This window comes from Adelges cooleyi, unplaced genomic scaffold (genome assembly GCF_023614345.1).
Source record: "Adelges cooleyi isolate 19-005CV unplaced genomic scaffold, UGA_ACOO_1.1 ACOO_flye_CR_arks_rails_tigmint_CR_PRNA_30, whole genome shotgun sequence".
NCBI lineage: Eukaryota > Metazoa > Arthropoda > Insecta > Hemiptera > Adelgidae > Adelges > Adelges cooleyi.
The window spans coordinates 6,532,505-6,546,497 of record NW_026095971.1 but is presented as its reverse complement, the minus strand read 5'-3'; positions in this window follow the sequence as shown (position 1 = coordinate 6,546,497).

The window sequence follows — 13,993 nt, the reverse complement described above, 5'->3', positions numbered from 1 at the left end:
GCTCCCTTGCCAACCCCCTGGACCACTCGAGACGATATCACTCGGCGGGCGTTTTGGGGGGTAGCATCCTATATACGACGCCGCGCGGTGTGTATTATGGTGGACGTATAATAATACATATATGAATGGCGACGATAATTAATCACGGCCGGCGCGGCGGCGGTGGTAAGGTTTGTGCTTTGCAATTTGCGGCACGCGGAAAAACGATGGTGCCGACGATAAAGTTTTCCGCAACAATAATACAACGGCGTTGCTCCGGTAAAAAAAAGTTAAAAAATCGTGACGGAGGTTTTTTTTTTTTTTACCCGCCACGTGTATAAAAATTATTATCAAAACAAAATAATATAAACAATTAAAATAATGGAACATAATAAATACCGATTCCCCCGCAAGGCGACGACGTCTCCCGGTTGGCTTTTATTGCAGCCCGCTCATTATTATTTCCGTGTGGCATGTCAAACGAATTATTATATTATTATAATAACTCGCCCGACGATGGTATCCTTGCCGGATATCATACACGACGATCGACAGCAATGATTAGTGTTTATATTTTGTGTCATCACTGCGCTTGATTTGTCCGTAGATTTGCGATCAGAGACGTGAACAACATGATATCAATCAGTTTCTTCTTGCCTGTAATATATTTATTTATCAGTTGGATAACACGTAATTCGGTTCGGTTTCCAGTATTCTAGTGTGCCCGGGATAGAGAGCACGCAGCGCCGTGCCTACACACTATGTTGACGCCTAGACCCCAGGGGCAAATATGGCCGTTTTCATTGGTACCGAACGGATACCTTGGGATATGCTTGCCTGTATGATTAATATCTGTCTTATACATTATTTATAGGTGCGGTTAGTATCGAAGACTTTGCAACTTTATGCCGTGTTCGGAAGGATCAAAGGCGCTGTTTGCATATTATGTTTCTAATCTAGAAACGTGCATATACGAAATTTCTCTTCGACTAAAAGTACCTACTAAGTTATTATGTATCACAAGGGTATATGCCCCGATGACCAAATTCGTATAATTAACTATCTTCTTTATATTATCTCTCGCAACAATATTTTCAACGCTATCGTTACCTAAGATGAATTAGTTAATAAAATATTGAGATGTTGTTTTGTTCTGTTATTATTTTAACTATCAAATATTATTATTATACTTTCAACTTACGAACGTTTAAGTAATTAAATAAAAACAATTACATTTGTACAAATAATTCTTCTTTAACGCACGCGGAGATTATTCTTAATAATAGGATATGTGAATATATGGCATAAGTTATAATATGTATAGTATAAGTTTATCAATGAAAACAGTAAGACAATCAAATTAATAGCATTAAAAAACCCAAAATAATATGCTGTTGTACACTTTTCATTTTATAATGCGGTAGCTCTTATTATGTAGGTATCGTAGCTGGTAATATGCTAAATGGAAGATTCCGAATTTATATTGTTATAATGTATGATACATTTTTTAAAGAATCTTAATCCCTTAGGGGAAAGTTATTTCTGTTCTAATTATACACATTGAAAAAACATATTACATGAATGTGTTAAAAAAATATATATATATTTAAAACCCTTTAATCAATAAAATAAAATAATACACTATCTGCGTACACGTATTTCGGCAACAATGTTGTCATTTTCAACGCTAACGACAGGCTTTTTTTCTAGATTGAATGTGTTAAAACTAACATGGTTTAAACTATAATGTGAGTAAACATATGCATGCAACGTGTACATCGACAAGGTAATAATACTAAACAAAGAAGCTAACTTCGGAAAAAGGAGTTAAACGGGGAAAAGACATAATGGAGACGAGTGTTAACAGAAAGATATAATATAATTACAAGTATAATGCAAATGAAAATGGAGAAAGAGAAAAATATTTATAATAAAGGAAAATGACTCGAGGCCGGTCGTTTAGAAATTGACTAATGTCTGTATTATAAATAAAAAAAACTATTTAGATAATATGCTTTACAAAGAAAACCGAGTTATATTTGATTGTAAGTGGTATAATAACTTTATATAATTATTTGTTTTTATTATTTTATGTTAAATTAGTTTTAAATTATTTGTTTTATTGGAAGAAGCTATAAAGCTAAAAATAAATGTCTAATGTTATAGTTTTTCTTTTGATAAAGGTTTTAATTAAAAATTCTTTGCGGCAAACCCGTAAAAACAACTTTTAAATAACAATTGTTTCTTTAAATGTGATTGATGAAAATTTTAACTATATTACTTATTACTCTTTACTGTATATTATTATTATTCTAATTCAGGCGTTTAAACGCTTTACGGATATTTACTAGGTCTTAATATAAAAACTGAATTTATAAAGTTAAATATGGCTCACGATTGTGCGCATAAACACGTATAGTAGGATTGGCTTTGGCTTGCGTTTATAAAAAATATATAGTGTAATTTTAAAACGTACCTACAACCTCTATAATGATCTAAATAAGTACAAAATATGCCTTAATGCTAACACATTAAAATAATTATTATGTGGATGAAACCTACCTCATTTGATTAAGCAAATTATTTTACTAAATAATGCGATTTGTCAGTAGTTCTTTATATGACTATTAATTATGAACCATAATATAATTACATGGCAAATAGAAGAAACAAATTATTCCTTTTAGCTTAAGCCTAAATATATTCACACTCATACTTCTATAAGCTGTAAAGTTATCGACGAGTCATTGTTTTAGTATCTTTTTTTTTTTTTTTTGAAGCGAATAAATATTTTTGTTATTTATTGCAGTCACATAAATATAGGACAAACCATATGAATTCTATAAAAAAAACTAATTCAAATAAAGTATTTAACTGCATGTTTTTTAGGTTATTCAACATAACCAAATGCATACTAAAAGTTAATCTATACAAAAAAAAGATATATTTTTTTAAAAACCTGTAGGTAACTAAAATAGAAATAACAATAAGTATAAATGACCGGTTATAATGTGTCTCACATGGGTATATTTAAAACCTTTGCCGTTCTCGAGGGTAAAATGTGTGAAAAGTTTCATTGTTAAATTTCAAGTCTGTTTGAAATATCTAATCTTGAAAATAAAATTATTGTTAAATGTGCCGAGTCTCTGCAGACCATTTCGTCGTTGTCTGCGTTGAGCCGTAGGTAAAACTGGTAAAAAAATAAAGTCAACATACTAGGACACGACCCGTTTGGAGGCGGAGAAAGGAGCAATGTCATTAATTTTAAGGGACCATTTTTTTTTTTTTTGCTGCGGTTTTTTCTTTTACCCCTCGTTTCAAATGACTAAAGACAAAAACCGACCGTGAGCGCACAATACGGTCAACTGTTTAAGCGGGCCATATATTTGAACTGCACATATCCCCGTGGGGGCGAAACAAGAAAAAATAGAACTGGACAGTTAAGAATTATGGCCACGGCCATAGATAGCTCAGAGATAGGGGTAAAAGGGATCTAATGTTTGTAAAGAACGAAAGCCGAAACGGGGGTAGGTTAAATTCAAATCATTTTTGGGCGTGTCTTAATGTGTAAGGGCATACGGTTCCTTCTTTTCCTTCGACACCAGTCAATTACACGGTCCACTTGGTTACGATACGGGACCTGTGTCGCCACCGCCGCCGTTGACTATTTCTTTTCAATTATCAGGATAGCCCGAGACAAAATCAATATCAAACTTTTTCGTGCCGCAAATGCTTCATATATTTTGTACGGGATGTAAAAGGAAAATTCTCTCATTCAATCGGGACGTGTTTCTTGGTACATGAAAAATCTAAGAATAATAAAAAAAAAAAAAACATTAAATCTATAATATAATAAAATAATATCCCATTTTTTATGTGTGTCAACGACCAACCAGTTGAGAAGCATTTAATAATATGAAAAATTCATTTTTATGTATTTTACATATCATGATTAAGACTCATAATTATTATCAGCATTATTCATGAATAAAAATCCATATTATTACCTAATTACAACGTAGTATAACTTTTTATTACACTCTGTATTTTAGACCTCATAACTGCTTTTTAACTTTGTCTTAAAACTGCTACAAACTATAAAACATAAATTAATATTAAATATTAATTTTTCCTTTGCAGTATATTATTCTATACTAATAAAAAAAAAGTATTTCTGTTAAAATAATTTATTATATTTTATCATTGTTACAATTGAGTAAAGTTTTACAGAACTTAAGTTTGTAAGGAGAATAATGAAATTTAAATCCACGAAGAGCTTAATAAATATTTTGTTGTTTTTTGGACCAACTTCAAGCATTGTTGATTTTTAAATAAAATGTCAAACAACAGCTAAAATCTATGTTGATAATGGTCCGTGAGTTAACAATGTGGGTGAGAGTCAATATTTTCTGAGAAGCAATCAGTTACCAAGTTCTACATAAATTAACAAAAAACAAAATCGAAGAAAAAGCAAATGGTCGTCTTTAAAGCTATGATACCAAAAAAAAAATATTTTATTTTATTATTGTGGCTAATTTTAAATGTTCCGAGATTAAATTAAAATAACTAGTTGACCTAGCACAGTGGGGGCAGGGGGCATGGTAAGAATAAATCATATTGGGATTGAAGAGGTCACAGGTCTTCATACTATTTTACAACTGGAAGTGATGAAATCACTTTTAAATAAACACTTTGATGCGTAAATTTAGATGATAAAAACGATTAATTATTCTATATTGATATAAATACAAGTGAATGTCTTTATAATCTTGTTAATTTTCCAGGAACAAATAAAAAGGGTAATTAACAATCATAACCTTAACCTATGGCACAGATTAAGAGATAATAAACTCCGAAAAATTAAACATACCACTTCCAATTGGACAAATAACTGAGTCATAACAAGACTCAGAATAGGTCACACGTGGCTAACCCTCAGTCATCTTATGAAAAAAGAGGAAGTACAAATATGCGAAACATGCAACACCACCGTGTTAGTAAAGCACATATTCACCGATTGCAAGAAATATGAAGACCTCCGAAAGGAGTTCAACATCCCAGACCATCTCCAGGCAGCACTTCACTCTAACATTCAAACAGAACCAAACACCATACAATTTCTTAAAAAATCTAATTTATTCTCTCTAATTTAAACTATTGTGTATTTTAAATTGTCCTATTATATCATATTATACACCATATAATGTACGCCAATGACCCTGAAGTCAAGGCTTTAAAATAATTTAAAAAAAAGAAAAATCTTGGTTTTTTATTTTTCTTCGATAAAAGTAGCGTGACTGTAGTTTTTATATATTTTATACATATATCCTAGATTATCAGTATAACGTCCAGATCCTAAGTCCTAATAAAGAAAAAGTTTTAATCTCAATCAAATTTAGAAGTAATCCCCCACCTTAAGATGAAAAATGTGTACATTTGTTTGGCGTTTTTCTAGATTATTTAAGGGAAAGATGCGATTTTTAAAAACTTTTGGCATTAAAAAGTATCGTTTGGATAAGATTTCTGTTATATAAACTTGTTATATGAAGAACCTGACCGGTGGTTTAAAATATCGCAAATCTAGAAACAAAAAATTGTTATAAAAAAAAATAATTTTTAAAACAATTTATTCTAGGCTCCACATCAAAACTAAAAACATCATAGTCACACTATAGGTTTGATAAACATAACTGTGCTAGTAGTAATATTTTTGCTTTAGGAAACCCAACTTTTTTGAAACTGGGTTCGAAAAACTTACAACTATATTTAAACACAACGACTGTGATACTTCTAGAGCACTTTCACTTCTGATTTTATTTTTTTAGTAACAGCATCTAAGAGAGTGTTTATTTTTCCACGCCAAGACTACTTTCTTGATCGTTAAAAATAAGAGAAGAAAAACATCTTATATACAAGGACTAAAATCCAAAATCTCGTATACGACCTAAGCCTATCTAATGTGTATAGATATATTAAACTACCGCCGCATCCTTCTATATATGCATGCATGTATGTGTGGGTTTGTTTGAATCGAGAGTAAGTAGAGACAACACGTTTTTCCTTAACGGTTATAGGGCTTTCTAAAGAAAATATGAAACATTATGGATTTCAGACTTCAGTGTTCTATCCTGCTGTTTTATGTGAATCATTTCATTTACACACAATACTATCTTATAAACAACAATAAACATTAATATCTTTAAAATTAAATATGATATTGTGAAAAACTAAAATGGAAGAAGTATAAAAAATAATATCACAGTTATCTCATTATTTTATTAATTCACTACCATATAATTAAACAACTATAATTAAATGCCAGTTCAGAAAACAGTTTATTTGCTAATTTGTGAGATTATATTTGTCTTACAGAATTAAAAACCTATTTTCACCTACATGTTGACAGACTTGTACTGTGATAGAGAAATAAATAAGATCCACTGATGCAGTAGACTTTACTCAATAAATAGTATTTAAAATCAAAATTTGGTACAAATACAAGGTCTTTAAAGATTAAAAAAATTGTTTTTTTTTAATTCGACTAATCCTGCATTTTTTTTGAAAATATTGATGTTTAAGGAATTCATAAGATTATACTAATAACTTTTTTTTTTTTTTTGACTGTTGTATAGTATTATTGATAGCTAAAGTGCTTAAGGTAGGTAAGATATTTTTACCTGACTACGAAGTAAGAGGGTGCTAATGTGTTTAGGCATAATGATATAAGTTCCCACTTTTCGCTTTAACTGCTCAATCGCTTTTGATGAAATGAAAACTAAAAAAATTTGTGATTTCTTCCCAAGAGTGTTCTTAGTTAGATTGAATTGTTTGGCCATTAAGTAATGTTCCACAACTAAAAAAAAACTAAATTTCTGAATTATTGTATTTTTACGTTTTTATTTAGTTAAAAAAAGGGTATAATTAAAAATTGTGATCAACTTAAAAATATCGTTTGTAAAAAACTCTTAAAAATTAAACTCATTGCTTAAAACACCTATATTTTTCTAAAATATAATAGAATATCGAAATTAGGTGTTGTAGTTAATGGTGATCTAATTTATACCTTTTGTTAAAAGTATTTAAAAATAAGCATGACAGGAATTTCCAAAATGGATAAGGAATAATGGAAGCGGCATTCAACGTCTGCAACGTTCAATTGCGATATTCTATTATACTTTAAAGACTTTATTATTTCACAGTCGAGTTTTTTTAAAGTTAATTAAATTAAATAGGGTAAGGTGCGAGTAATTATTATAAAACGATTGGACGAATATAATATATACCTATTCGGTATTTTGTATTGGAAAAACAACAACTGTTTGTTTAATTGTGTAATAATATTCTTAGAATAAAAACTTTTAATTAAAATTTCAAATTACCCTATTTTATTAAAGAAAAATTGTATTTATTATAACTGAGTTTACTTACAATTACTACACTTGACCCTATTAATTGTGCGCAAACATTCATTTGTTGAATAGTTAGTTTATGTTTTATTAATTGTTTATCACATTTTGAAATGAAGGCATAGGATTTTATTTACAAATAATATATTATATATTATATACAAATAATGTATTTGATGATAAAAATAATACATTTGGGAAAACGTGATTTTATCACGATTTCCGCTGAACAACACAGATTTGATAATATGACAACGCGTTGTTTAAATTACGTGCTATTCATGTTATTATAATATACAAGCTGTCCGGACCCGGCGTTGTCCGGGATTTAGTTTGCCAGGGCTGAGTAAAATAATTCCCATTACCCTATTCCCACCCCCATCCCCACCTCCATCACTCATCTCTAATCTCTTATCTCTTATCAGATAACAGCGTGACAGCGTTTTTGTGACACTTTTTTCGGTTATTATGTCCTCCTCTTACTCAAGGGTCCCAGTCCCAGATCCCGTTTTAACAGTTAAAAGCTGCCCAGAATTGTGGTACATAGAATCGGCCTATTTCTTTAATCACCACCTACTTTTCGCTCGAGTACCGTGGTTACCATGCTTACAAACCAAGTGTTTATTTCGGGTTAGCAACGAAAAATATTTTGTATTTAAAGTACAAAATTCGTGTTTGAGGCCACCCTTAGGGGTGAAATTTTCGAAAAGTACTATGCCAGAGACCTTTGCGGGAGTGTACTCAACAACTTCCCAAAGTTTCATGGCGATCGGATGAATGGTGTACTAATGCATAAAGGACATACAGACAAACATTCATTATTATATATATATATATACAGATTTATCGCTAGCAACAGTCATTGTGCTATAATATATAGCATGTCATAGATACTATAATATATAAATGTTTAAAATATTTTTGGTTTGCTGTTTCTCATTTAAAAAAAAAGCCAGTACAGTGGGGTCGGGCCATACTGGGAACGGATGGGTTACAGGTCGACGGGAATTATTATTACTGAAAGTATTAAAAATCACTTTTAAATAAACGCTTCGATGCGAATCTGTGGATAGTAGGTTCAAACCAGTGTAGTTTAAACAAAGCACAGTAAGAAAGTATTATTCAACAATAAAACTCGAAATTTATTACATTTTCGTAATTAAAATAAGTTAATAAGTTGGTAGTCGCCATATAGTCATCATTCACTAATGGAGTATGTAACTGATTCGTGACCGCACATGCTCTAGTTTTTTTTCATTTGTCTGGAGTCTGGAAGGTTTTTTTGTTTTATAGTTATATTCCGCCGTATGCAGCTCCATACACAGTAGAGTATTATGAACATTAGAAACAATAAGTGTCTCCTGCAGAACCACTCGACGGGATGAAAGATTTATATTTTCTGTACATTTTATGTATTTGTTTATAACGTGTGGTATACGAGGTACTTTCGTTGTTAAAACCCAGTAGACATGCCCAAGAACTCCTGCAGCGAAAAGTATGAAAGAGCTTCACGGAAGGGGGTTTACAGTGAACTGGACGTTTTCGGTCATTTTTCAAAATTCTACCGCCGCTGCACTTTTAACACATTGTTATTGATCTCGTCGACTATAAAAATTGCGTAGGTACTATGTTTATTTATACACTTGAGCCGCCGGGTTTGCACCTCCGAGGCTTTTTTCTAAGAGCACATATTGTATTCCTTTGACCGAGCCGCCCTATACACGTTCGGTACATAATAAAGTCGAGAAACCCGCCTTAAAGATGAATAACGGCGTGAAATAGCTTATATTTTCGATTGTGCTTACGACGTACCAATATTGATTATTTTTTTTTTAAGTAATTCGTTAACAAATATAAACTATAATAAGGTTGTGTAGATGCTTACGTCTTGCCTTGATGTGTTTTAAGTAGGGTGTCTCTTATTTTTACTTAAAAAAAAAAAGTCATCGCCACCTTAATTGAGCAAGCTTGTTTGATTGCTCTTTCCAATGTAAATTTATTACCATTATAAATTGGTCTATTTTGAACTGAATTGAGCAAAGAAAACGCATGGCTAAAAGCCTTTGAAATACTTATTTTTAATACATGTGTTTTAATAAAAATCCGTTTGGATAATAATTGCATTTGGATTTAAGCAAAAGAGAAACGCCTACACCTGCTCCTCGTTATTACCGTAGTTCTAATTGAAAAAATGAAAAATTAATACTAAAATATCTTATTATTAACCATAAACATAAATCAAAGTAACATTTTCAGAGGGAATGCTTTATTAATTTCGCAAAATTTCTAATTTGTATTAATAATTATTTCGTGTACATAAAAATCTATACATGCATGAACTAAAAGTACTTTTGAAATTGTACTCTTAAGTAAAGGGTATAGTGGAAAAAATCGATATTATAGCAACACTATGTTTCACTAATTATCGTTAATACTTGTTACTCTAAATGAACGCTTAAAATCAAGCGAGTTTTCAAGGAGAAAATATTAGACGGTTAAATCCTCCTTGACCCTTTTTGCTATAATCCCGCTCTTACAAACTTTTTTTTTCTACAATCTACAGAATATAATATATTTTAACATCGGAAATGTTTCTAATGTCTCGTTTTATAAAAATGTGCAATGAGACAAAAACATCAAAAACGGACACAACAATTATAAAAAAGATTTAATGATATATATTATAGAACCTATATGATATAATTCTGTAAGCGTTTTCTACTTGTGGGGTTGTACCTACTTTCACAAATTGTCACTCAGTATATGGTATCGGTTGACCTTATACATATAAATCAAAACAAATCAAAAACTATACAGACTTAATAATAATGGTTACCATAGTTTAATCACTGTAAGAAATTTACCATTAAGGAGATATAATTGTATTAATAATTAGGTACACGTTTTTTGGTCTCAGGGTGTCGGATAAAACTTATTTTTCTAAAATATATTGTAAAATACTTTCTCAGTATCACTTCGAAGCTAAAATAAGAATGACTAATTTATTATAACTATCAGCGACTTCCTAAGATAGTTATAGTCTATTTAAAAGCTTTCATTTCGGACCTTCTTCGCTTAAACTGAAAATATTAAGAAAAATCTAACCTAACTGTTGAACTACTGAGCTGATTGTACGAAATGTTCGATGATTTGATGCGTTGAGCAATTACAAAAGCAATAATCTATTTTTTAGATTTTTTATACAGCTATTATTTTTTACGAAAAAAGCAAAAAGTACATTTTTTAAGTATGGCGAAACAATTTATTTTTCCAATTCATCAAGCATATCTGCCGTTTAGTTAAAATTGAAAAACATTATGTTCAAAATCGTATATTGTGTATGAAAGCTCAATAAGGGAGGCCCCTAAAGGGCTTAATTCCATAAAAACTAGCCCCCCCCTAAAAAAAATAATTGTCACCCAAAACATTCTGCTCGAATTACGCCTGATATAATAACAAAAATATTATATTTAATATTATTCATAAAAAGTTAATTCGAGCAGTTCCCCCATAAATTTCTTAATTTTATTTATATTATATGAAGGGCACAGGGGAAAAACGGTAGTAGTCACATTATGAACATTTTAGAATATAGCAAAAACAAAGTTCGTGAATTCCTCTCCCTCTTACATAAAAACAAAAAAAATCACATTAAATGCTACTCTAATAATAAATGTATTTATTTAAACAATCTATTGACATAAATAAAAAAAGTTAATGGCATAAATTGAAAAAACTATTTGAAAAAAAAAATTTTCATAATGTGACTACTACCGTTTTTCCCCTGTGCCCTTCATATTTTATAGTAATTTTGTATAGTAACTGCATGTTAAATATAAAAAAAGATCTGTAAATACTACCTATTCCTAGTATTTTATGGTATAAAAATTAAAGAAAACAGGTATCTTATTTTAAAAATAAATTGTTATCGATGATTTGTATAATTTAATATTTCAATATATGCGTTGTGCCAGTCAACATTATTCTATTTTTCGATAATAATTTGTTTAAAAACGCCTCCACGTTTACAAAGCTTTGAGCAATTCGGCGTGAGTATTGCGTAACGTGAGTATTATCGTGTATTTTCTATACTATCATTAAGGTGTTTGCTATGTTTGTTACCGGAGGGCCTTGTTGAATTTTTTTGCTGGTAACGGTGCACTCGACTACCCCCTGCCCTTAATCTAGCCGGTGATGTTTACCGTGTATATGGCCGCTACCGAAATCTCCAAAATCGCACGTATAGACCGTAAAATCTGGGATAACAGTGGGTCGTTACACAGACGCGAGAAGGGCATGTTGTTGTGCATCCGGCGAGATGTGTAAAAACGTGACAAAAGGGCTTTGGCGTGATAAAATGATTTCCCCTCGCCTGGCCTTGCCAAGTGTCCCGGCATCACCCCCGAGTTATCCTATTCCGGGGATCAGATCGAGGGGTTGATTAAACGCGGGCGGGGCATCTACGGTACATCTTCTCTCTCCACTACCTCTCTCTCTCCCCTCTTCAACTTTAGACGTCTAACCGGACTAGTTTTTATTTTTACAATCCAAAACACCTTCTACATTATTATTAAGCGCCAAACATATTAGCCCCATTATCCCGTTAAGGTTCAGCGGCCCGTTCGACCGCACTAATACCAAAACTGGACTCGACCCAAAACGTTGTCATCCGCATTTATGATGGATATTCGGATAATACGGCAGTTAAGCGCACGTTCTAAATGTAGACACGCCGCTCGCATAAGGTTTCCGGTGGTCCATTGGTAAAATACAACGAGCAGCCACGATTTTTTACACTGACACGCACACCCACACCGTTTCATTACAGGATGTGTTATTTATGAGTAGATTTAGACAGCGTGTAAAACATCCACAAGGCCAAAGCACAGTGATATCGCACTCGGTGTGACATGACATTCCTGTTGTCCATATAGAACGAATGTAAATGCAGTTTTCAGTCACCAATAGAATTTGATAATTTCATTAATTGTGAAAACATTCAAAGCACTTTAAATTCGAAATAAAAGCGTGCGATATCTTAAAAATATATTTTGCATTTTATCTTGTTTGTAATAAACGAAAACCCATATAAATCAGTAAATTTATGACAGCAGATGGATAGTGTTGGCAAGTAATATATAATTATTAAATAACACATGACCGAATTTTACTATTTTTAACTATATATTTTACTATATTTAATCCCTTTTATAAAGATACGAAAAATGTACATACTACGTATTATACGTCATATACATTGCATATTTTATCAGTAGGGTCCGGAACTTGATGATCTAAAAATCCTATAAAAATGCACTAAAAAAAAAGATGAATATGAAAAATAACAAAATAATAAAGAAAAATACTTAAAAATGCCCTAAAAATATAAAAAATTACATTACAAAATCTTTAACTATTATCTATTTATATAGAACTTATTAAATAATTAAAGTATGTTCATGTCAATAAGGCGATAGCTTCTAACTTATTGCCGATCTATACGATGGTCTTGTAATGAAAAAAAGTATGCTGTATAAATAGCAACATATCAACATAATTAAACAACTCGAGTATCAATTGTGTTTTCTACCTGCAGACTGCAAAGCATTTTTTTTAATAACGCGTGCAACATTTTTTTTTTTTTTATTAAGAAAACTCAAATGAATTTTGTTATAATATGTTGGTTTAGAAAAAAAAAGTTGTCTTAAAACAAAAAAAAACCAGTACAGTCGGGTCGGGCCATGATGCGAATGAGTGGGTTACAGGTCTACAGGAATTATTATAACTGAAAGTAACATAATCACTTATAAATAAACGCTTCGATGCGAACCTGTGGACAGTAGATTCAAACCAATACAGTCCAAACCAAGCACAGTATAAACTAGCATAGTAAGAAAGTATTATACATAAGTGAGTAGTAGTAAGGACAATTATGTGCTTAAAAAATAATATTTAGTGGATACGATTAGGGTTGATCGTCCGTCTATTTAAGTGTACCTATTGTCATAGTTACCATAAATCGTAATTAGTAATATAATGAAAATATTTTCATTACTTGTTACTGTTTTTCTGTTTTAACAAATTGGACTATTTTTAAAAAAGTTATAGAGCAGTGAAAAATATATAAATTGTTTGGGTACCCAAAGTTTTGGCACAATAAATTACTTATGAGGTGCGATTTCTGATCTATAGAGTTGCTACACAAAAATAAAAATAAAAACACATTATTGTAAAAACAATACCTTCTTCTCAGTTCCGCATCAATGCTAAAAAATAGAATAATAATAATTTAAAAAGTAGAATAATGAATTAAATGCATTAAAATGGTTAAAAAAATTGACAGTATAGCCTAGATATTAAGAAAAATGAGACCACAGGGAAAGAACGAGTTAACTCGATTTTTTCAAATTTTTTAGTAAATCAATTTTTGTGTTTTATAAATTATTAGTCAAAGTTCACATTATTATACGTGGGTTGTTGTAAAAAAGCTTGATATTGTCAAAAATAATTTTTCGTACCGTTGTAAAAAAACGGTAATTATTTATTTTGAGAGGTTTAAACATGTGTTTTCACTGTTTTGAGTTCACAATCATATTCGCTACCCAACA